This window comes from Bos indicus, chromosome 9, assembly GCF_029378745.1.
Source record: "Bos indicus isolate NIAB-ARS_2022 breed Sahiwal x Tharparkar chromosome 9, NIAB-ARS_B.indTharparkar_mat_pri_1.0, whole genome shotgun sequence".
Taxonomy (NCBI): Eukaryota; Metazoa; Chordata; class Mammalia; order Artiodactyla; family Bovidae; genus Bos; species Bos indicus.
This window is the reverse complement of record NC_091768.1, coordinates 68,746,058-68,767,849: the sequence shown is the minus strand read 5'-3', so window position 1 is coordinate 68,767,849 and position 21,792 is coordinate 68,746,058. Positions and strand designations below refer to the sequence as shown.

General features: G+C 39.9%; 1 protein-coding gene across 2 annotated transcripts in view; it reads right to left on the bottom strand.

Moving 5' to 3' along the window:
• The window catches only part of TMEM200A (transmembrane protein 200A), an 86,355-nt gene that overhangs the window by 3,468 nt on the left and 61,095 nt on the right, over window positions 1-21,792 (bottom strand). The window lies entirely within an intron of this gene.

Here is a 21,792-nt window from a genome sequence, read left to right as displayed (position 1 = left end):
GCAAAAGCCACCCATGAACTCTCAACTATCAAATTTAATTTCTCCTGCTCAATTCTCATCTTCCTGACTTCTCTGTTTCCATGATATTGCCCGAGCCCTCCTTTCCTGAAACTTGCTCTTGTCCAGCTTTTTTTATGATACTGTGTCTTCATGGCTCTTTCCTGACCTCACTGACTATTTCGATTTGAGCTTATTTTTCCTCACCTAAAAGTAGACAAGCTTCCCCCAAGTGTCCTGTCCGTGGCCATCTTCTGTTTATGCTCTCCCTTGGCATTCGTATTCCCTCCTACACCTTCCACTATTTCCTTAATGCTAATGCGTCCCAAGTCTGTATTTTGAACTGTAGCCTGAGTTTTAGTTTCACACTTCCAGCTCCCCATTGGGGAACATATTTACGCACAATCATGCTTCTCCAGCAAAGTTGAGCTCCCCTCCATCCCCTCCACACAGGCTGGACTCACCTTCTACCCACCACTTGACTTGTCCGACTTTTTCAATGGCCTCAGTTCTTGTGCTTGACTCTTCATAGCTACCTTTAAGTCCTCCTTTTCTTCTGCCTCTTATCCTCTAATCAGGTTCTAAATCCTAAAAATTTTCACTATAGAATGTCTCTGAATTCTACTCCTTCATTCCAATCCTATTCTTCCCAGCTTAGTGCTATTCTTATTAACACTTACTAGACTATTATAATGACCTCCCAACTGGTCTTCCAAACTCCATTTCTCTTCCTCCACAATCAAGCTTAGATTAATTATCTAAAAATATGGTTCTGAAGTTGTTTACAGAGTGGAAGAATAGGTAAAATATTCTCATTACTCACCAACGTTTTAATCTGGGTTTTCAGACCCATGGAATTTAGCTTCATCTCCAACTACTCTCTTTCAGTTACATAAAACTAAAACCGAATCATACTGCCTGAACTCCATACAATGTTTCTGAGACTTCATTAATAGTGTTTCATCTGTCTAGATCCTCTTTTATCTCTTTCACATATTTCACATATTATCCTCTGGCTAATCTATAAAGCTAATATTCCATTTCTTTATAAAGCCTTCTCTGGTTAAGCAAATCCCACATGAGTTCGTGCCTCAGAGCATTTTAGCAAATTTTCTATGGCACTCACCATATTACAGTGTCTTAGTTCTTCCACTACTTGTGGTCAAACATTAAGTTTAACTCTCATTTTTGTTACCAGAAATATTTGATATAATACCTTACACATAGTTAGTGTCAAGAAATATTTGCTAAAATGCTCAGTATGGGAATAATACTTCTCCTGAGATTTCTGTATGACCACAGGATTTTTGTACTAACTTTCCTAGTTTAAAATTTGAACAAATGTAATGCCAAAACAAAAAGCAACATTTTGTGAGTTGGTAAAATATTTGTCATTATTTGTAATGAATAGTTCTCAAGCTGCCAAATCTGGCTAGTAGAAAGCAGAGAATATTTTAAGACCCACAAGGTCTCTGGCAAATTTCTACAAGAGTTTCTTCGTGGTATCAAATTCTGTCTTGTGAAATCAAGCTCTCCTTTTGGATTTCTATTTATGATTTCTGAATTGTGTTTAAATAACATGGTGGTGGATGGTACCTACAGTTTTAGTTAGCTGAACAAGCTGGTGAATAAATCCATCCTTCATTGGAATTATAGCTTGGATTAAAATAGTTGAATGTTGGAAGAACAAACCATGATCTAACCCACAGCTCTAGCCTATGAAGTTTATCAAAGTATGCACACTACAGTTGAGGGCACCCACTAAACCTTGGGTAAAACAAAGCTGTGTCCATCTATGTTTTATTGAACCCAATACCAGTTCGAGTGTTTGAAAAAAAATGCTTAGATTAGATAACAGCCATCTAACTCAGTTATTTCCATTTAGGAGGATAAGGATTTCGTCTGAAATCTTTCTGAATAGAATGAAAACAAGGGCAAAAGGCTTGCATCTGGTTTAAAAGCAACCACGGTGAATTCCCACTCCATATACATTCCGAGTCCTCCCCAACTTGTTAAAACATTTTCTCCTTATGATGCCATTTTCTATTCCTAAAGTTGATAGAGGAAAGGGGGATGGAAGAGAAAAAAAAATATTTTGAGAAATACAGATGAGGAGAGAAAGCTGGAAAAGAGCAGTGGGGGACTGGGTTCTTTTAGGAAGAACCAATGCTGGTTAGCAGGACAGGAAGAAAAAGCACAGGCTGAATAACAGTGTGACTGAGAGAAGGAAAGAAACCTGGAGGAGTACAGAAATTAAGTCCAGAATGAGGGGAAAATAAAAGCTCACACAGTTTCTTCAGCCAGACCACCCTGACCAGCCAGCCAGAGGCACCAAAACGCCCAAGAATTAGCAAGTTCAGGTTGGATGTCAATGTCCTCCCTTGATTCCATTCAAAACAATTCAACACTAAATGAGCTTCTTTCAGGACTCAGAGCGCCAAAGTGACCCGAAAGGAAAAGCAAAAATGCGCACACTCAGTCACTGCTTCAAAGGGCTTGAAAGCTAATGAAGGGGCTGGTATATCTACATAGAACAGAATGTGATAACCCCTAGAATAAAAATTTCCATCAGGCAGGACTTTTACAGCAGGCTTCACACAGATGAGAGCATTCTAACATTCATCAGAGTGAAAGAAAGCAAGTGAATGGCATTTCAGATAAGGTCAAGAAAGAAAGAAAGACTAGGGAACAGAGCTCTGGCTGGCCTTAGCACACAGCACCAAGGGAGGGAACCAGGCTGGCCTAGAGAGAGACGGAGGGCCAGGTCTTGAAAGGTAGCAATAGTCATTCCCAAATGCTTGAATGCTAGACTCATGCTCAGTGGAGTTAGAGGAAGATGCAAAATACATTTGTTGTCATCTTAGGAAAATTAATCTCAACTTGTACATGAGGGGTTGATATTGGAAAATCACAGTTCAGTTCAGTTCAGTTGCTCAGTCATGTCAGACTCTGCAATCCCATGGACTGCAACATGCCAGGCCGCCCTGTCCATCACCAACTCCTGGAGTTTACTCAAACTCATGTGCATTGAGTCTGTGATGCCATCCAGCCTTCTCATCCTCTGTCATCCCCTACTCCTCCTGCCTTCCATCTTTCCCAGCATCAGGGTCTTTTCAAATGAGTCAACTCTTCGCATCAGGTAGCCAAAGTATTGGAGTTTCAGCTTCAGCATCAGTCCTAACAATGAACACCCAGGACTGATTTCCTTTAGGATGGACTGGTTTGATCTCCTTGCAGTCCAAGGGACTCTCAAGAGTCTTCTCCAACACCACAGTTGAAAAGCATCAGTTCTTCAGCACTCAGCTTTCCTTATAGTCCAACTCTCACATCCATACATGACTACCAGAAAAACCATAGAAACCTAGTGAAACTATAAAATCTAGAAGCAGTGAATACACAAGCCTCAGCAGCATCAAACTGCACTGTCAACTTGACCCAAAGTATTCAGTATACACAAAATAGCCTAAGTCTACTTGTTTATTTATTCTGCAAAGCCACATCTCCTCCATTCTACATTTTACCACATTTTTGGCTGGAGGTGAAGGGATGGGAGAATCGGGATCCTGTAAACTACAGCCTTCTTACCATAACAAATCATAGCATCCTTCTAGGTTTTAATAATAATAATAGTAATAATAGCTAACACACTGGTCACAGTCAGGCACCATTCTAAGTGTTTTGGTATAAGAACATACTTATTATCACAGCAGTTCTGGAAGTGGACACAATCTTTATGATCTCTATTTTGCAGATGAGAAAACTAAGGCTCAGGGAGTCTAGGTAAGTTGCCTAAGGTCGCACAGCTCAGAGGTGGCTACAAAGCCTGTGCTGTTACAGAATTTGAGATGACATGGGCCTCCACATTTGCTTTCACTTGAGGTCTTCTTTACCTGCCCATTTTTCTTATTTTGATTCCTGTTTCTATCAGAACACCAGACCCTAAAGAATGCTTTGTACCTTTAGAACAGTGATTGCAGGCTCAGTTGCTCAGTTGTGTCCTTCTCTTTGCAATCCCATGGACAGCCCACCAGGTTCCTTTGTCCATGGAATTTTCCAGGCAAGAATACTGGAATGGGTTACAATAGCCTTCTCCAGGGGGTCTTCCCAACCCAGGGATGGAACTGCATCTCCTGCATTGGCAGGATTCTTTACGACTATGCCACCTACGAAGCCCCCTTTAGAATGGTGACTATGAAACAACTGACTTCCATTTTCATTTTTATTGGGAATAGATGAGAGTGAAGGTGTGTCCTTGGGTGAGCATTGACCTCTCACATCTGTCTAGATCCCTTTCAGGACATGAAGGGGCAGACTCAGAACAAACCAATCACCACCCCAACTCTCCTCCTTTCTCTACCATCCTGGATAGAGTAGGGCTGGGACTTTTCTTAAAGATTCAAGTGAAGAAGTTTTCTATACTGAATTTCACTTTGTTAACCTGGGCACAGAGTTTGTTTTTTAATCTATCTCTCATGATCCAAGGCTTCACCCAAACTTCTGAAACTTGAATTACACCCTGTGAATTTCCACTCGAGACCTCCTCCTAGGTGGGCATTTTTAATTTATATAGATATTCATTCAAGTAACTAGTAAAACTTGGTATCTGGTACTATAGTAGATGTGGGCCTCAAAATATGCATCCTGGCCTGAAGAATATGATGATTAGCAGCTATTTTTTTAGGCGGTCATTCAACTAGTTATAAATAAGTCTAGCAAGAAAGTCAGTTACACTCGGTGCTTCCATATTCTCCCAAGAGATATGATTTTGTGAAATGACAAGCTGACAGATATTCTTCTGTAAGTTACCCAAAACAACAACAACAAAATTAGTTTGGGTTAACTTGTAGCTTTTAGAAAGGCAATGCCAAAGAATGCTCGAACTACCGCACAATCAAGCTGGTTTTAGAAAAGGCAGAGGAACCAGAGATCAAATTGTCAGTATCCGCTAGATCATGGAAAAAGCAAGAGAGTTCCAGAAAAACATCTATTTTCTGCTTTATTGACTATGCCAAAGGCTTTGACTGTGTGGATCACAATAAACTGTGGAAAATTCTGAAAGAGATGGGAATACCAGACCATCTGACCTGTCTCTTGAGAAACCTGTATGCAGGTCAGGAAGCAACAGTTAGAACTAGACATGGAACAGACTGGTTCCAAATAGGAAAAGGAGTACATCAAGGCTGTATATTGTCACCCTGCTTATTTAACTTATATGCAGAGTACATCATGAGAAATGCTGGGCTGGAAGAAGCACAAGCTGGAATCAAGATTTCCAGGAGAAATATCAATAACCTCAGAGATGCAGATGATACCATCCTTATGGCAGAAAGTAAAGAGAAACTAAAAAGCCTCTTGATGAAAGTGAAGGAGGACAATTAAAATAAATAAATGTCTATTAAAAAAAAAAAAAAAAAGCCAAGGAGGAGAGTGAAAAAGTTGGCTTAAAGCTCAACATTCAGAAAACTAAAATCATGACATCTGGTCCCATCACTTCATGGGAAATAGATGGGGAAACAGTGGAAACAGTGTCAGACTTTATTTTTGGGGGGCTCCAAAATCACTGCAGATGGTGATTGCAGCCATGAAATTAAAAGACGCTTACTCCTTGGAAGGAAAGTTATGACCAACCTAGATAGCATATTCAAAAGCAGAGACATTACTTTGCCAACAAAGGTCCATCTAGTCAATGCTATGGTTTTTCCAGTAGTCATGTATTGACGTTAGAATCGGATGGTGAAGAAAGCTGAGCACCAAAGAATTGATGCTTTTGAACTGTGGTGCTGGAGAAGACTGTTGAGAGTCCCTTGGACTGCAAGGAGATCCAACCAGTCCATCCTAAAGGAGATCAGTCTTAGGTGTTCATTGGAAGGACTGGTGCTCAAGCTGAAACTCCAATACTTTGGCCACCTCATGTGAAGAGTTGACTCATTGGAAAAGACTCTAATGCTGGGAAGGATTGGGGGCAGGAGGAAAAGGGGACAACAGAGGATGAGATGGCTGGATGGGATCACTGACTTGATGGACATGGGTTTGGATAGACTCCAGGAGTTGGTGATGGACAGGGAGGCCTGGCGTGCTGTGATTCATGGGGTCTCAAAGAGTCGGACACGACTGAGTGACTGAACTGAACTGAACTTTTAGCTATATATCAATTATCCTATTTTTCATCCTCAGTGTTCATAAATCAGTTACAATTTTGCTAGCAAAACTGCTAGCTATTAGGATCAGCAGCTTCAACTTCACACAACATGCTTGCTTCTTCACTTTGCAAACCAGGATGCTATTGGGCCATCTCCGGGCCTCTGTGATCATACCCATTCATTGGAGAGCTCAGAAATCATCAGTAGGAATTCAATCTTATTGGCTACCTTTCTTGCTAGAGATGCAGACTCTTGCATTGTTTCAGGGACTCCATTACCATCTACTCATCACCTTGAGCTCATATCCCCTCCAGACCATTTTTATTCTACACATCTCAGCCAAAAACTCTTTCTCCTTGACAAAGAAGATTTCTGCCTGTGTGTTACATTATCAACACTACACCATCTCATCTAAACATCAGGTTTATCCTCTCCTATTCTTGCTCTGATTGTAATTCTAAAAACCTTATTTCTGTTGTCCTTTACTCTTTTTTTTTTAACAAGTTTAAGCACGTCCTAGATTTGCTTTTCATAGCCCTAAATCCGGTTTTTAATATTTACACCCTCATGGAAGGAAGTTTATTCCTGTACACTTAGGTCTTCTGTTAACCATACTGACCTACTTTTTGACCACACATGAGCCTACTATCCACCAGATGTGATTCTAGATGTATTCATATCCTTATATCTGAGGAAGTAACTAGATTTGGAGAGTTAAAAGCTTTAGAAGACTCTGAATCCGGACATTCCTTCTAGCCAACTAAGAACCAAGAATGTTGTCTAAGATCCAACAATGAAGAAGCAGAAAACAAGACTGAAATTCAAGTTTTCTGACTCCAAGTCCAATGTTCATTCTTGGTTAGACGCCTTTTTTCTATTATTTTTCATGCTATCTGCCAAGGCCTCGCACAGTGCTTAGAATGTAATTAGTGCTCAGCAAGTTTATCTGTTGACTGTGAACTGCCTTGATGAAAGCTTAAATACAACTGAAATATGCTAGGTACTAGGGACACAAAGATAATAACACTCAGTCCCTGATTTCAAAGAGTATGCAGTCCAGTGGGAACACAGAGTATACATTTAAAATCGAATGAATGAACAGCTCTGATGAAGTTACAACAGAATGCTCTTCCATACTATCTGGAGGAATCAGGGAGGCTTCCAAGAAGCAGCAGCAGGTCATGGACACCTGGGGCATCAGTAGAAGTTTGCCACACAGATTCAAAGTCATCATTATTTCTCACTGTTTCACAAGGGTCCTTGCTCCATGGGTTTTCTTCATCTTCTCAGCTGAAGTCTGCCTATTATTTTAAATATACTTGATATCGCCTTACTTTTTTGTTTGAATTTTTATTCTTATCTCAAGGTTTAACAAGTTGCCAGACGGTACGGCTATCTGCCAAAGGGAAGTAAAAATTAATCTATGCTTTCAGGACCAAACAAAAGCATTATATAAAAACCCCATGTGGTATCCACAAATGTGACAGATGGAAATATTTTCTGTTCAAGCTAGAACAGTTTTAGGACTTTCTTCCCTGTAGAGACATTTGAAACTTTTTTAGAAGAGTATTTCTAATCTACATACTTCCCAGAGTTGAAAGAGAAAATGCCTATGGGTGACTGATAGCTCAATCATATTAAAGTTTAAAAAATAAGGATAGAATAGAAATCATTTTTTAATGTGTAGCATAATGGTTTCGCACGTGGACCTTGAAATCAGAAAGACAAGACTTTACATCCTTGCTTCATCACTTGATAGCCATACAATTTTGGACATGTTGTTTTAAATTTTTGTTACATTGGTTCCTCCATGTATAAAATGACAAAACCTGTCCTGAATAGAGAGGATACAGTACACTGGTGGCAGAAGACCCGAGGGAACTTGAATCCCTGCATATCGCTTAACAACTATCCTTGAAAAACTGGTTCATCTTCTTGCAACCTCAGTTTCCTTGCCTGTAAAATGAGGATAATACCGATAGGGTTGTTAATAGGCAGAGGAAATAATACAGTTCAGTGTCTGGGAGCTACGGTCAGCATCTGTGTCTGACTTTAAGATCTTCTTAGGGATAAAGCTAAGTTTTATACATACACACACACACACACATTTATACATGAAAAGGCTTCCCTGGTGGCTCAGATGGTAAAAAAATCTGTCTGCAATGCAGGAGACTTGGGTTCGATCCCTGGGTTGGGAAGATCCCCTGGAGGAGGGCATGGCAACCCACTCTAGTATTCTTGCCTGGAGAATTCCCATGGACGGAGGAGCCTGGCAGGCTGCAGTCCATGGGGTCGCTAAGAGTCGGACACGGCTGAGCGACTTAACTTTCACTTTTCACTTTCATGCATTGTAGAAGGAAATGGCAACCCACTCCCGTGTTCTTGCCTGGAGAATCCCGGGGACGGGGGAGCCTGGTGGGCTGCCATCTATGGGGTCGCACAGAGTTGGACACGACTGAAGTGACTTAGCATAGCATATGTGTGTGTGTGTGTGCGTGTATATATATATATATATATATATATAAACTGTCCACTATAGTGTTGGTTAAAATAACTTCTCAATGAACAGTAGCTATTATTATTAATTCGTTGTTCAATATTATTAACCCTTTCATTGCTCAGGTAGGCAAACTAAAAACCTATTTTAATATATTGAGTTAAATAATCAGTGATGGGTCACTGCACAGGGGAAGGAAATTATGACTGCAAGTTTGTTCCGGGATTTACAGTCAAAAACTATCTGAGTGGAATCTGTGTATTTTAGTGCTAGAAGCATTAAAAATGTGGTAGTTGCAAGAAGAGTTGAGTGTATATAAGAGAGAGACAGGTGGGAAATATACTACCAAAAGAATAAAGCATGATTTCCTTTTTCAATTCATTCTATTTGTTGAGATTTAGATACATCTGTGTCAAAAAATAATATTAGCAATAATAAAAACAAAGTAGACAAACCCAAACCAGTTCATCTGATATTTTTACTTATTTTAATGACACAATTAAATCAAACGCCTGAGTAATCTGATCAATTCTGCAAGCACCATTCTGTTCCCACTGGGACACCTGAACATAAAACAGACTGAAAATGAAGAATATGGGTTGGGAATATGAGAACTAGGGAAGATATTGATAGAAAGCGAAAATTCAAGAAATGTGAATTTTGTGACAAATTTAAGCTATGATTTTATGTACATTCTGAAGACCTTTGCTGGTCTGCCCTGGAGAGAATGGTTTCTTTATACTTCAGTTCAGTTCAGTTCAGTCGCTCAGTCGTGTCCGACTCTTTGCAACCCTGTGAATTGCAGCACTGCAGGCCTCCTGTCCGTCAACAACTCCCAGAGTTCACTCAAACTCACATCCATCGAGTCAGTGATGCCATCCAGCCATCTCATCCTCTGTTGTCCCCTTCTCCTCCTGCCCCCAATCCCTCCCAGCATCAGAATCTTTTCCAATGAGTCAATTCTTCACATGAGGTAGCCAAAGTACTGGAGTTTCAGCTTGAGCATCATTCCTTCCAAAGAGCACCCAGGACTGATCTCCTTTCGAATGGACTAGTTGGATCTCCTTGCAGTCCAAGGGACTCTCAAGAGTCTTCTCCAGCACCACAGTTCAAAAGTATCAATTCTTATACTTAGTATAGTTCAACTTCCACATGAATGCTGGAACTAAGGGGATATACAGAATTTTTTATAATTATCAACACGATACCCAGAAAAAATGTCACTTTATGGTCAAGTACCTTCTAAACATACAGAAAATGCTAAGAATGTAGAATGCACTTGGAAATCTATATATATTCTTTGTTACTGATGCTTCCATAACCTGCCGGCCTGACAAACTATAAAATATGGGCCTAAACCAATCATGAGCTGTGCAACAATGACATGGAACAATTTTCTCCAAGAGCTACAATCCAGGAAGCCCACAGAACACAAAAGTCTTCAGGAGGCCAAATAACAGCTCCATAATGAGCTGTTAGGTAAAACCCTGCGGAGAGACAGTGGGAGACATTTTCTGCAGGAACAGAAGATATCAGAACTTATTTTCCCCAAAGTAGAAATATACTTCTCACCCTGGACCCCAGTTCTTCAAATCTGAAAAAGTTTTTGTAAGGATTGTAATGACCCATGTTCACTGCATTTCCTGGCAGGATGTGGACTTGGAATTGGTATAAGGAAGCTAAAGAAATCACAAACTTACTAAGGTGCACGAAATTAGCTGAGATACTCCTGGAAAAAGAGCTGAAGTATCTAAATCACAAACTGGACCTTTTATATGGATTCCTCCTCTGCAGGAGAACATATCTGGTAATTTCACTTACAGGTAGCATGACCATGTTTTCGAAGACGGTTTTGGAAAGTGAGACTCTAAGTAGTAGTAATGTCCTTTCCAGTTATTTTAAATGCCTGGAAAATCCAAACACAGGCTGATATTCCTATAAGATGAGGGGGAAAGCTAGAGTGCACTAGGAAGTTTCAATTTCAGCTGCTCTACTTTGAAGCCAGTGTCTTGATACATCTATCAGCTTTGCGTGTGACACAGCTGTGCCAGTACCATTAATAAGGCAAAAGGTCTTAACTTCTTCTCTACTGTAAAGAAGGAACATCTCTCACTAGAGGAAAGTGAAAGTGAAGTCACTCAGTTGTGTCCTACTCTTTGTGACCCCAGGGACTGTAGCCTATCAGGCTCCTCCCGCCATGGGATTCTCCAGGCAAGAGTACTGGAGTGGGTTGCCATTTCATTCTCCAGGGGATCTTCCCGACCCAGGGATCAAACCCAGGTCTCCTGCATTCCAGGCAGACACTTTAACCTCTGAGCCACCAGGGAAGCAAAAACACCATTTAAATTAGAGGTGAGCCATGTCATCTTTCAGGCTTCCCAGGTGGCACTAGTGGTAAAGAATCCACCTGCCAATGCAGGAGACAAAAGAGACGCGGGTTTGATCCCTGGGTTGGGAGGATCCCGTGGAGGAGGGTACGGCAACCCACTCCAGTATTCTTGCCTGGAGAATCCCATCGACAGAGGAGCCTGGAAGGCTACAGTGTATGGGGGCACAGAGTCGGACACACACATGTCATCTTTTTAATCCTCAGTAACAAGATAGTACATCAAATTTCAGTAGCTCTAAGCTATGTAGCATTTTTAAAATCCTAGAAAAACACTAGGAAATAGTTCAAAGTCCATCATTCCCTCTAGAGAACTTACTTATTTTTCCCGTAAGTAAAATCTGAGCAAGAATGCCTTTCAGGCAAGATAAAAAGTGGTATGAAGAGAGGCCTTGTGAGGGATGGCAAGATCAAACTCCTCTTGACTCACACACACACACACACAAAGCAATCTATTAAGCCTGGAAATACAAAAGTCCTTCAGCATTTAGAGGATATGTAATCAGGAAGGGTTAATTTTGAATTCATACTGAATTTGCTTCTCTGACTGGATCCCTAATCTAGCCACTTTTGTTTTTGTAGGTATACATCATGGCCTGCCTCAAGGAGATAGCCTGACCCTGCCCACCAGTGAAGGATTGTATGGAAGTGAAACTAACACATCCCCCTGCCTGAAGTTTGCTGTTCTAGAAGTTATCTGTAAGAAGTAAATGTTTTTTTGTTTGTTTCCTCACCTCCCGTCTCCTCTCTGATCCCTAAAAGAACCATCCAGGCCTTGACAAGTGCTTATTTTGAGGCTCTAGCCTGCCATCTTCTCTGTCAGCCGGCTCCCAAATAAAGTCCTTTTGTCTCAATACCTTGTCTCAGATTTATTGGCCTACCCTGCGGTGAGTAGAGCAAGACATTTTCCATAGGTCCTTTAGAGAAAAGCTGCTAATGGTGTGTGTGTGTCCGTTGCTCAGTTGTGTCTGACTCTTTGCGGCCCCATGGACTGTGTAGCCCGCCAGGCTCTTCTGTGCGTGGGATTCTCCAGGCAAGAATACTGGAGTGGATTGCCGTTCCCTTCTCCAGGGGATCTTTCCAATCCAGGGATCAAACCCACATCTCCCACATTGTGGGCAGATTCTTTACCATCTGAGCCATCAGGGAAGCCTCTGCTAATGGTAAATGTATTTAAAGAAAAAAAAAAAAAAACAGAAGGCAGTGGAAATGCATGTAACTATTTCTATTTTCGTTTTCTTCCCCTTCTCCTACTTGTACAGGTTGGTGGCAGGCAGCAAGGGGAATTGGGGAAAACAGATTTTGAAACTTCCAGCTTCAAAAAGTACTCGGTGCCCAATCTGTCTTTCTCTCATCTTTATTTGGGAACTACTTGTGCTCAAGGTATTATAAAAACCCCACAGTACAAAGAGGAAATCTCTCCCACTCATGGTTTCTCTAGTTCCCCTTCCCAGAGGTAAGCCCAGTGTTGGATTTCTCATACTACTTTCCATAGAAGGGGGAGAATTTTTTCTCATTTGGTTTTTTAGAATTGATTTATACAAGCTGTTTATATGCCAAAGAAATCAGCTCTCTGGTAGTGATATGCTGGCAACCATAGTTAATTTATATTTTTTACTTTTTTTGATTGCATCTTTAAGCAAACAGAAAATATCAGTATGTTGATTGATGGCCTTGAGGCAGGAGGTAGATGCTGCCCCACCCCAGGGTAAAGCAATTGGAGATTCATTCCCTGTGGAGGAAACTCCAAGGAGAGAATAGCAGGACAATTAAGGGAGGTGGCTGGGCTTTGCCCAGACCACATAGTTCTCATTCTCAAGTCAGAAGACCTCCCTGACCACACATGCAGAAAGGCTCCTTGTTGGTCAAACGGGTGTGATGTCAAGAGATGCACGCACACACAAAGGAGGATCCTGAGATCTACCAAATATGGACAGAGCTGTGCTGTGCTCAGTCACTCAGTCCTGTCTGACTCTGTGACCCCATGGACTGCAGCCCGCCAGGCTCCTCTGCCCATGGGGATTCTCCAGGCAAGAATACTGGAGTGGGTTGCCTGCCCTCCTCCAGGAGATCTTCCCAACCCAGGGATTGAACCCCGGTCTCCCGCACTGCAGGGGGATTCTTTATCAACTGAGCCACCAAGGAAGCCCAGATATAGGCTGTGAACCAGGCAAACCAAAATGACTGGCCAAAGAAAAGTCAGAAGGAATGTCCCATATAAGTGATTTAAACTACCACAAGGGCACGTCTCTCCCTCTCTGTGTGTGCGAGTTCACCTGTGTCCTGTGTGACTATCCACAGGTACTATCCTCTCTTTTCCTCCTAGTAAATACCTGCTTCACTACTTTCCTCCCTTGTGGAAATTCTTTTCTGAAGGGCCAGGGCCCTTGTCACTGACCACTGGTCTAGTGGCTAGGATCTGGTGCTCTCTCCAACGTGACCCAGTCTCTGCCTGGAAAGCTAAGCTCCACTTCAAGCCGTGGCAGGTCAAGGCCCCTCATATGATCATTAGAAAGATCTTCAAGATTAGATCATATTTAAAAATTTTCCCATGTTTTCTTTCAATAATTCTATGTTCCAATTCTCTTCCATTTTAATTTTCTAATGTATCTGGAATTTCTTTTTGTGTAAGAACTGAGATAAAGATCTACTTTGTTGAACAGGTAACCAATCTCTCCTTCCTTGGTTTAAAATGCTACTTCCATCACATATTAATTTCATATATTTGTACTATATACCAAATCTCATGTGCATATGGGTCAAAATTAAGACTTACCATTTTGTTCCATTGATTGGTCTATTAATTTGCCAGAACCAAACTGATTTAATTAGCATTTGTATTAAAGTATATATTTGAATATCTGATAAGATTAGCCCATTCTCATTCTGTTTAGCCAAAAGTTTCTTGTCTATTGTTACATATTTTATGTTGCCTATGAACTCACAAATTTGGTTTTTAAAAATCTGGTTAGTATGTTTATGGGATCATGCCAAAGGAAACTTGGCTTTGTTATACCACTGCAACATTTTATCTAAAAAGTTTTATGTCATAGTTTTTTTTAAACATTGATCTTTCTTATTTTTTGTTACTTATTATTCCTTGGGTATTTTGTCACTGGATTTCTGTTGCACACTGGTATGTTTTCTGTCAGTATCATTTCTATCTTCAGGTAGCTGTTTGGATGTAGGAAGCCTACTGATTTTTATACATTAGTTTTGAACTAAGCTACTTCTACTGAACTTGCTCACTTAGTAATAAAAAAGAAAAAACTTTCCAGTTCATTCTCTTAGGTGTTCTAGAAATATAATTATATCATCCAGATATAGTTTAGCTTTCTTTTTCCCAAGTTTAAATCTCCACTCAGTCATGTCTGACTCTATGCAACCCCATGGACTGTAGCCCACCAGGCTCCTCCGTCCATAGAATTCTCTAGGCAAGAATACTGGAGGGTGTAACCATTCCCTTCTCCAAGAGTCTTCCCAACCCAGGGATCAAACCCAGGTCTCCTGCACTGCAGGTGGGCTCTTTACCATCTGAGCCACTAGGGAAGCCCAAGTTTAAACTTACAATTGCTATTACCTGTCTATATCCCCTACCACCCAGAGCACAAAGGCAAACAAGTAAACAACAGGATAAGTGACATCCTTGCCTCTCTCTGGTCTACTGAATGGGAACAACCACTGTTTCACCATTGAAGAATTACCAGTAGATACCTATTTTACTGAGTTTCTATCTAGAATTCCAGGAGACAAAAATTAATGGGTTCAGAGCTGGTGCTGGAGAAGAGAGACAGAGAAAATGGGCAAAAGGCAGAAAAGAAGGAAGAGAGAAAGGTGGGAAAGTGGAGGATGAGAAATGTACTGGGGGAGAAAACTATGGATTATTATTGCAAACATTAACTATCTGAAGGCATAAACAACTCCCGTATATTTCCTTAAAGTCCTTACTTTTTTTCACCTCTTTTAAAAAAACATTCATATAAGGACTAGACTTGTCCTCTGAGGGTTGCTGGGATGACTGAATCTTCCACAAATCCTGGCTCTAAACAGATTAGCTAAAAAGGGAAAACTGAGAATAATGATAGGCTACATGAAATGTCAGGAATACGAAAAAGACTGGAAAGAATGCTTAGCAGTAAAAATGATTCAAGAGAGACCTAACCTAAAATCAACGGAGCATAACACCGTGTTTCTAAAAACATTATACATGTGCATTATGATTTTCTACAGGGGCAGGGCATATTGGGATCACGCCTGAAATATTTTTAGCTTCAACTATCTGTTATACTTTAGAATGGTTTGCTTCATTGGTAGTTTCCTGTGAGAGATAGCAATTCAAGAGAAAAATGGACAAAAGACATTCATAGTCAATTCACAGAAGAAAAAATTCAAAAGTCCAGTTAACAACTGAAAAGGGCAGTAGGACGGAGGAACTGGGAGAGTAGGATTGAGATGTATATTACACTGCTGCTGCTAAGTCGCTTCAGTCGTGTCCGACTCTGTGTGACCCCATAGACGGCAGCCCACCAGGCTCCCCCGTCCCTGGGATTCTCCAGGCAAGAATACTGGAGTGGGTTGCTGTTTGCATGAAAGTGAAAAGTGAAAGGGAAGTTGCTCAGTCGTGTCCGACCCTCAGCAACCCCATGGACTGCAGCCTTCCAGGCTCCTCCGTCCATGGGATTTTCCAGGCAAGAGTACTGGAGTGGGATGTCATTGCCTTCTCCGGTATATTACACTGCTACGTGTCAAATAGATAGCAAGCAGAAAGTGGCTGTAGAGCACAGGGAGCTCAGCTCAGTGCTCTGTGATGACCTAGAGGATGGGATGGTGGGGATGGGTGGGAGGCTCAAAGGGGAGCAGATATATTTTACACTGATTCACTTTATTGTACAGCAGAAACTAACACAACACTGTAAAGCAATTGTACTCCAATAAAAAAGGGGGGGCAACTCAATAGTAAGTAAAGAAATGCAAACAAAAGCTACTTCAAAAGTAAAGTAGCTAATTGATAAACATGGGGGAAAAAAAAGAGGGATTAATTATGCCCCTTACTGGTGAGGTGCAAGAAAACAAACTCTAACAAGCTGGCATGAGAGGACAAATTGGTTTTTTTTTGAGGTTAATATGAGAATGACTTTCCAAAGTTCAAATTTTCTTTGTGATGCCCCCATTTCACTTCTAAGAAGACATCCTTTAGAAAGACTTGTAGAAGTACATAGAAAATCATGCATTCAGTGCCACGATAATAGAAAATGCTTGGAAACAACTTAAGACTCATCAACAGAGGACTGTGCTGCATCTGTAGAATAGAGTATTATTCAGATATTCAAAATGATGAACATGGACCAATAAGGAAAAACATTCACATCATATTTTTGAGATTTTATAACAACTGTAAGAGTAAGGTCCTGTTTACATCAAACATACAGATATGTGTTTGGATATGCACTGAAGTGATGTGGGAAGCAGCATCACTGTTAACAAGGTTTATGCTTGAAGAGTGGGGTTGTGGAGAATATGAAACAGAACACTCACTTTCTGCATATCTAATTATTCACCTCTGCATGAAGCATGCATTACTTTTATTTCATTTCCACTGTGGGACTCTAACAACAAAAAAGATCCTGAAACTTGGAAAACAGAGTAAAAGGTAGACCTGCTAGATCTTTGGGTAATTCAGTGGACTTGCTAATTTAAAAGCAGGTGTAATATAACCTTTGAGGCCAAAATGCAGAGCTTGAAAAAGTAGAAAATGGCTAAAATCACTAACTCGACTAAACCAGAAATTCAGGAACGAAAGGTTTACTTACAGTACATCACAATCTTGAAACACAGAAAACAATTCTACCTTTTCTGGCAACACCTGCATTTACTGGATACAAGGCAATATAAAGGATGAATTAAGAATTGGTGTCTGTCTTGAAGAAATTTATAATCTAGAATATTCTCAAGGATAATGCTGTGTACTGTAAAGAAAATATTTTATCAGGATTGATCAGCTATCTCTGTGCCTGGGTTATCCTAACTTATTCACACAACTCCCTTCTGGCTTTTGGAGGTGGTGTGTTTTGCTTCCTTTGCCCAAAGCCCAGTCCTTGCTCACAGCCTTCAGTTACTCTGACCTCTAGTTTTGACTCAGTTATGCAAATGAGCTTCTTACGGAGAAGCACTCTGAAACTTCAAAATTATTATTCTCATAAAGCATGCAGCCACCAAGGCTGGATGGAGATCTTTAGCTTCATTATGAGAGGGAAACTGGGCTGGGGGTCCGGAAAGGGGTCTTCCACTTAACCTGAGTTACATTCATCTTCTCCTAAAGATGATGGAGCAAGACTAAACTTTATTTAATTTTCAAACTCTGCAATGAACTCTCTCTTCTGTCCCCTCAATTTACCATTTCATCCTTCATATGCAGCACAGCTTATGTCTACAGAGACCCATGAATTATCCCAGTGCATGGGTCCGACTTGGCAGGTCCTTACGGCAGGAGCTATGTGGAAACCATTCATGCACTCAAAGGTTACCTCATATATGCCTTTTCCACACTTAATCTAATGTCTCAGATGGTAAAGAATCTGCCTGCAATGCAAGAGACTCAAGTTCTATCCCTGGATCGGGAAGAACCCTGGGAGAAGGGAATGGCTTCCTACTCTAGTATTCTTGCCTGGAGAATCCCATGAATGGAACAGACTGGTGGGCTACAGTCCACAGAGTCTCAAAGATTTAGACATGACTGAGTAACTAGTTTATTAATATTTACATTTAACTTTTCTTCAAGGCATTAACATCCTTGGGGCTTATTTAAGATGAGTTTATGCCAAGGTTGGGCTTTTTGATCAGTTCACTTGACTTCAATCTGAGTTTTAAAATGTCTTCAAGGGAGGGAGGCTCCAGAGGGAGGGGACCCATATATATAATTATGACCAATTCGCCTTGTTGTTCACAGAAGCCAACATAACATTGTAAAGGAATTTTCCTCCAGATAAATGAATAAAATGCTTTCAATCTTGATTTTTTTCATCAAAATCAAATACTAGTAGGGTTATAGTGGTAAATTTTCATTTGTGTACTGAGTATATATATATATATTTTTTTTTTCTATAGTTACATGCTTATACCACAGATTTTATTTATAGCTTCTTCAAGTTTAACCAGGCATAGGTTGGCTTATTCTCATATTGTCTCCTTAAATTCTCAATAACTGTGAAAAGCTGTTATCAATATCCCCATCATACCAATGAACAAAGAGTCCAAGAACACATGTAATTTATATGTAAGTTTTGATCCCTGGGTTGGGAAGATGTACATGGCAACCCATTCCAGTATTCCTGCCTGGGAAATACGGACAGAGGAGCCTGGAGGGCTAGCGTCCATGGGGTCACAAAGAATTGAACACAATTTAGCAACTAAACAACAACAACTGTTTTGTAGGATCTCCAACTCCAGTTCTGACTATACAACTTCTGTAGCCATGACATCACTTCCTGAAGAACTGGTTGTATCTTTAAAACAAAAACAGTGTAGAGAATTGATCACCCAGCTTATTCAGGATTTAGTGTCCTTTGCTTTAAACCATGTATTTATAGGGTGTCTGGATTATTTTGTTTTATTACTTTTTGAATGATGAAGAGGACTTTTCATCATTTCTTCTTAAAATCTGTGTAAGATAATGAAATCAAGTAATTAAGTAAATCAAATAACATTCCTAATTCTTCCAATTGAACACAGATTCTGTCCAGAGCTTCAAAGTAAATCTGACATCCTCTGTGCTCTCATCGGGCTGAGCGCCTGGAGCAGGAGGACAAGCAAGTACTGAAAAATGTTCTTGGCATGATGATGTGAGTATTCAAGGGGTCAAAAGGAGATAATGACCTTGGAGTTGGGGAGGAGAAGGAATGAGTAGGAGAGATTTCATAAAGAAGATGACCCTCAAGCTGTCTTAAAAGAAGGGAAGAGCAAAAGCAGACAGGCAGAGGAATTCCCAACAGAGGAAACAGAAGGAAGATAAGCCACAAGTGCACTTGCGCGAATTCAGACTGGCTGGAAGTTTAGACCCAAAAAGTATCACTTTCTGTCAGCAATTCCAAAGCAGAACACAGAATTCAGTGGTAACATACTTAAGCCTTGCTTGTTGGAGACACTAGTCACCATTATAGCTCCTTGCTTGACCTGTGATCTCAGATAGTAATTCCTTCTTATAAAAGACTTGAGGACTATGTCCTGCTTAAAAACTCATTTTAGGATTCATTCAGACTTAAATGGAATAAAGTTGACTAAACTAAACTCTATGGACTTACTGAGATCAAAGTAAATGTTAGTTAAATGGTGACTTTTTAATACTGATGAATCCCAGAAAGAGGGGGAAAAGGTTTATCCTGAATCTTTTCCAAGAGATCTGCCAAGAGGTTCAAATGAGTCATCTGGAGACTCTGGGGGAAAGGATGCAACTTGAGAACAAAGAATAAAAAATTTAAGATGAGAAAGGTATTAGTGTTTACTGAGTTTTTTTAGGAACTTTGTACATATCATCATATTTAATCTTCAGAAAAAGTCTGTGAGGGAGGAAAAACTGTACCATTTCACTGAGGCTCAGAGAGGGTAATTTGCTCAACAGCACACAGTAAAGAAGTAGAAAAGCAAGATTTCAAGTCCAGAGCTGTTTAGCTTGAAATCATGTGATTCCTTCTTCAAATGTACTGCTTGTTAACAGCAACAGAATTAGGGGAAGGAGGTCTAATTGGAAAGGCTGAGAGAAAACAAGGAGATAAAGGGGAGAAAGAAGAGTTTATGATCATGAATTTAGAATGTAGTGAGGAAAAATATATTCTTTAAAGAAAGAACAAAGTTTATCCTTTAAAGAAAAAATATGTTAAAGAATGAAATCATATGCATCTCTGAATTGAATGGCACAGTGGCATGCCCTCAATCACTTCCAAGTGTTGTGATGACAAAATGAGCTCAGCTTCTAACCTTTATAAGAACTAGTTACATAAAAATTATCAAGATGGTATGTGAAAAGTAATCAAGTTTCTCAAAACAAAAAACAAATACCATATCACCCAATGCATAGATGAAATAAAGATCAAATATTCCCCAAAGAAAGTAACAGATGGTAACACTCAATCTATTTAGTTTCTTATGTATCTCATTACTTTGGGGCATAATTTTTGGTATTTCATCTTTTTATTGCTACAGATTGGACTATCTATTTCCCAAACTGAAAAGAATATAAAAAATTGACTCCTATTTACCCTAAACTCATAGATAATATTTTAGTACCCAATCAATATAAAGACTTCACTTTTTACCTAAAGTATCAGATAAGAAGTATAAACCAAGGAAATATCAGCAAAAAGTTTTTTGCGTAATGTTTATACAAAAGTTTTTTCTCTCTTTCTAGAGGGTAATCTGGCAACATGGTTTTCTTTTTTCTTTTGACTATATTAGCACAATGATTTGATCTACTAATTAGGATACATTCACATAAATTATGTAGTCAGTTTTTAAAATGTAAAAAGTCATTTAATGACAGGAAGAAATGTTCAATAAATATGCTAATTAATATAAAAAGAAAAATGTAGTAAGCTCTCATTTATTCAAAAATATATTTTGTATACTACACACATACACCACTGGAGAACGAACACCAAAATGTACACAGCTGTTCTTAATTTACCAACTGAGGTATACAAATGCCCCGCTTGTAACTAGAGATATACACAGAGAAAAGATACACATAAAGAAAATACCCAGATAAGCCATCTGGAAAAAGTTGACTTTATGGTCTCATTAAATGTAACTTGTAGTTTACTAATTTATTAACAAACATTTTTTTAATTTAATTTTATTTTTTAAATTTACAATATTCTAATGGTTTTGCCATACATCGAAATGAATCCATCACAGGTATACATGTGTTCCCCATCCCAAACCCTCCTCCCTCCTCCCTCCCCATACCAAAGATCACTCAAAATCTAGACTTTCTTTTTTTCTGAGAATTTTATTTGCGTATTTATCTTTGACTGTGCTGGGTCTTCACTGCTGCACAGGTTGTTCTCTAGTTGAGGCGAGCAGGGCTACTCTCGAGCTGCAGTGTGAGGGCTTCTCACTGCAGTGGCTTCTCTTGTTCAGAGCTCTAGGGAGTGCCAGCTTCAGTAGCTGCAGCACGTGGGGTCAGTAGTTGTGGCTTCTGGGCTCTAGAGAACAGGCTCAATAGTCATGGCACACGGGCTTAGTTGCTCCGCATCACGTAGAATCTTCCTGGATCAGGGATCAAACCCATGTCTCCTGCATCGGCAGGTGGATTCTTTACCACTGAGCCACCAGGGAAGCCCCTGGACTTTCATTTCTTTAGGCTCACATGTGTCTTTATTCTTAAAAGTCAAATTGCTCTGTTGTTATGCCAAGCTCAACTTCAGAGTTACAACCATGAATTTAAAGCTTGAAGCAGTCAACTAAATGACAAAACTCCTTGTGCAAAATTGCAGACACATTAATTTTATCTTTCACCAATATACTGAAGTGATTCTTTTTTTAATAATTTCTAAAAGGCCGACGAGCTAATAAGCTAGATACCAGGAGTATAACAACAACAACAAAAATGATACATTTCTTAAATAATTAGTTAAAGGGCCCAAATGTTTGCTATAAGGAAACCATCCCTTTACTGACCAAATACAGCCTTCATATGAGCTGGGCAGGCAACTCCCTCAGATTTCTCTCTCTAGAAAGTCTTCTGGGATAAGACAGTTCACAAGAGTAAGAATTCATAA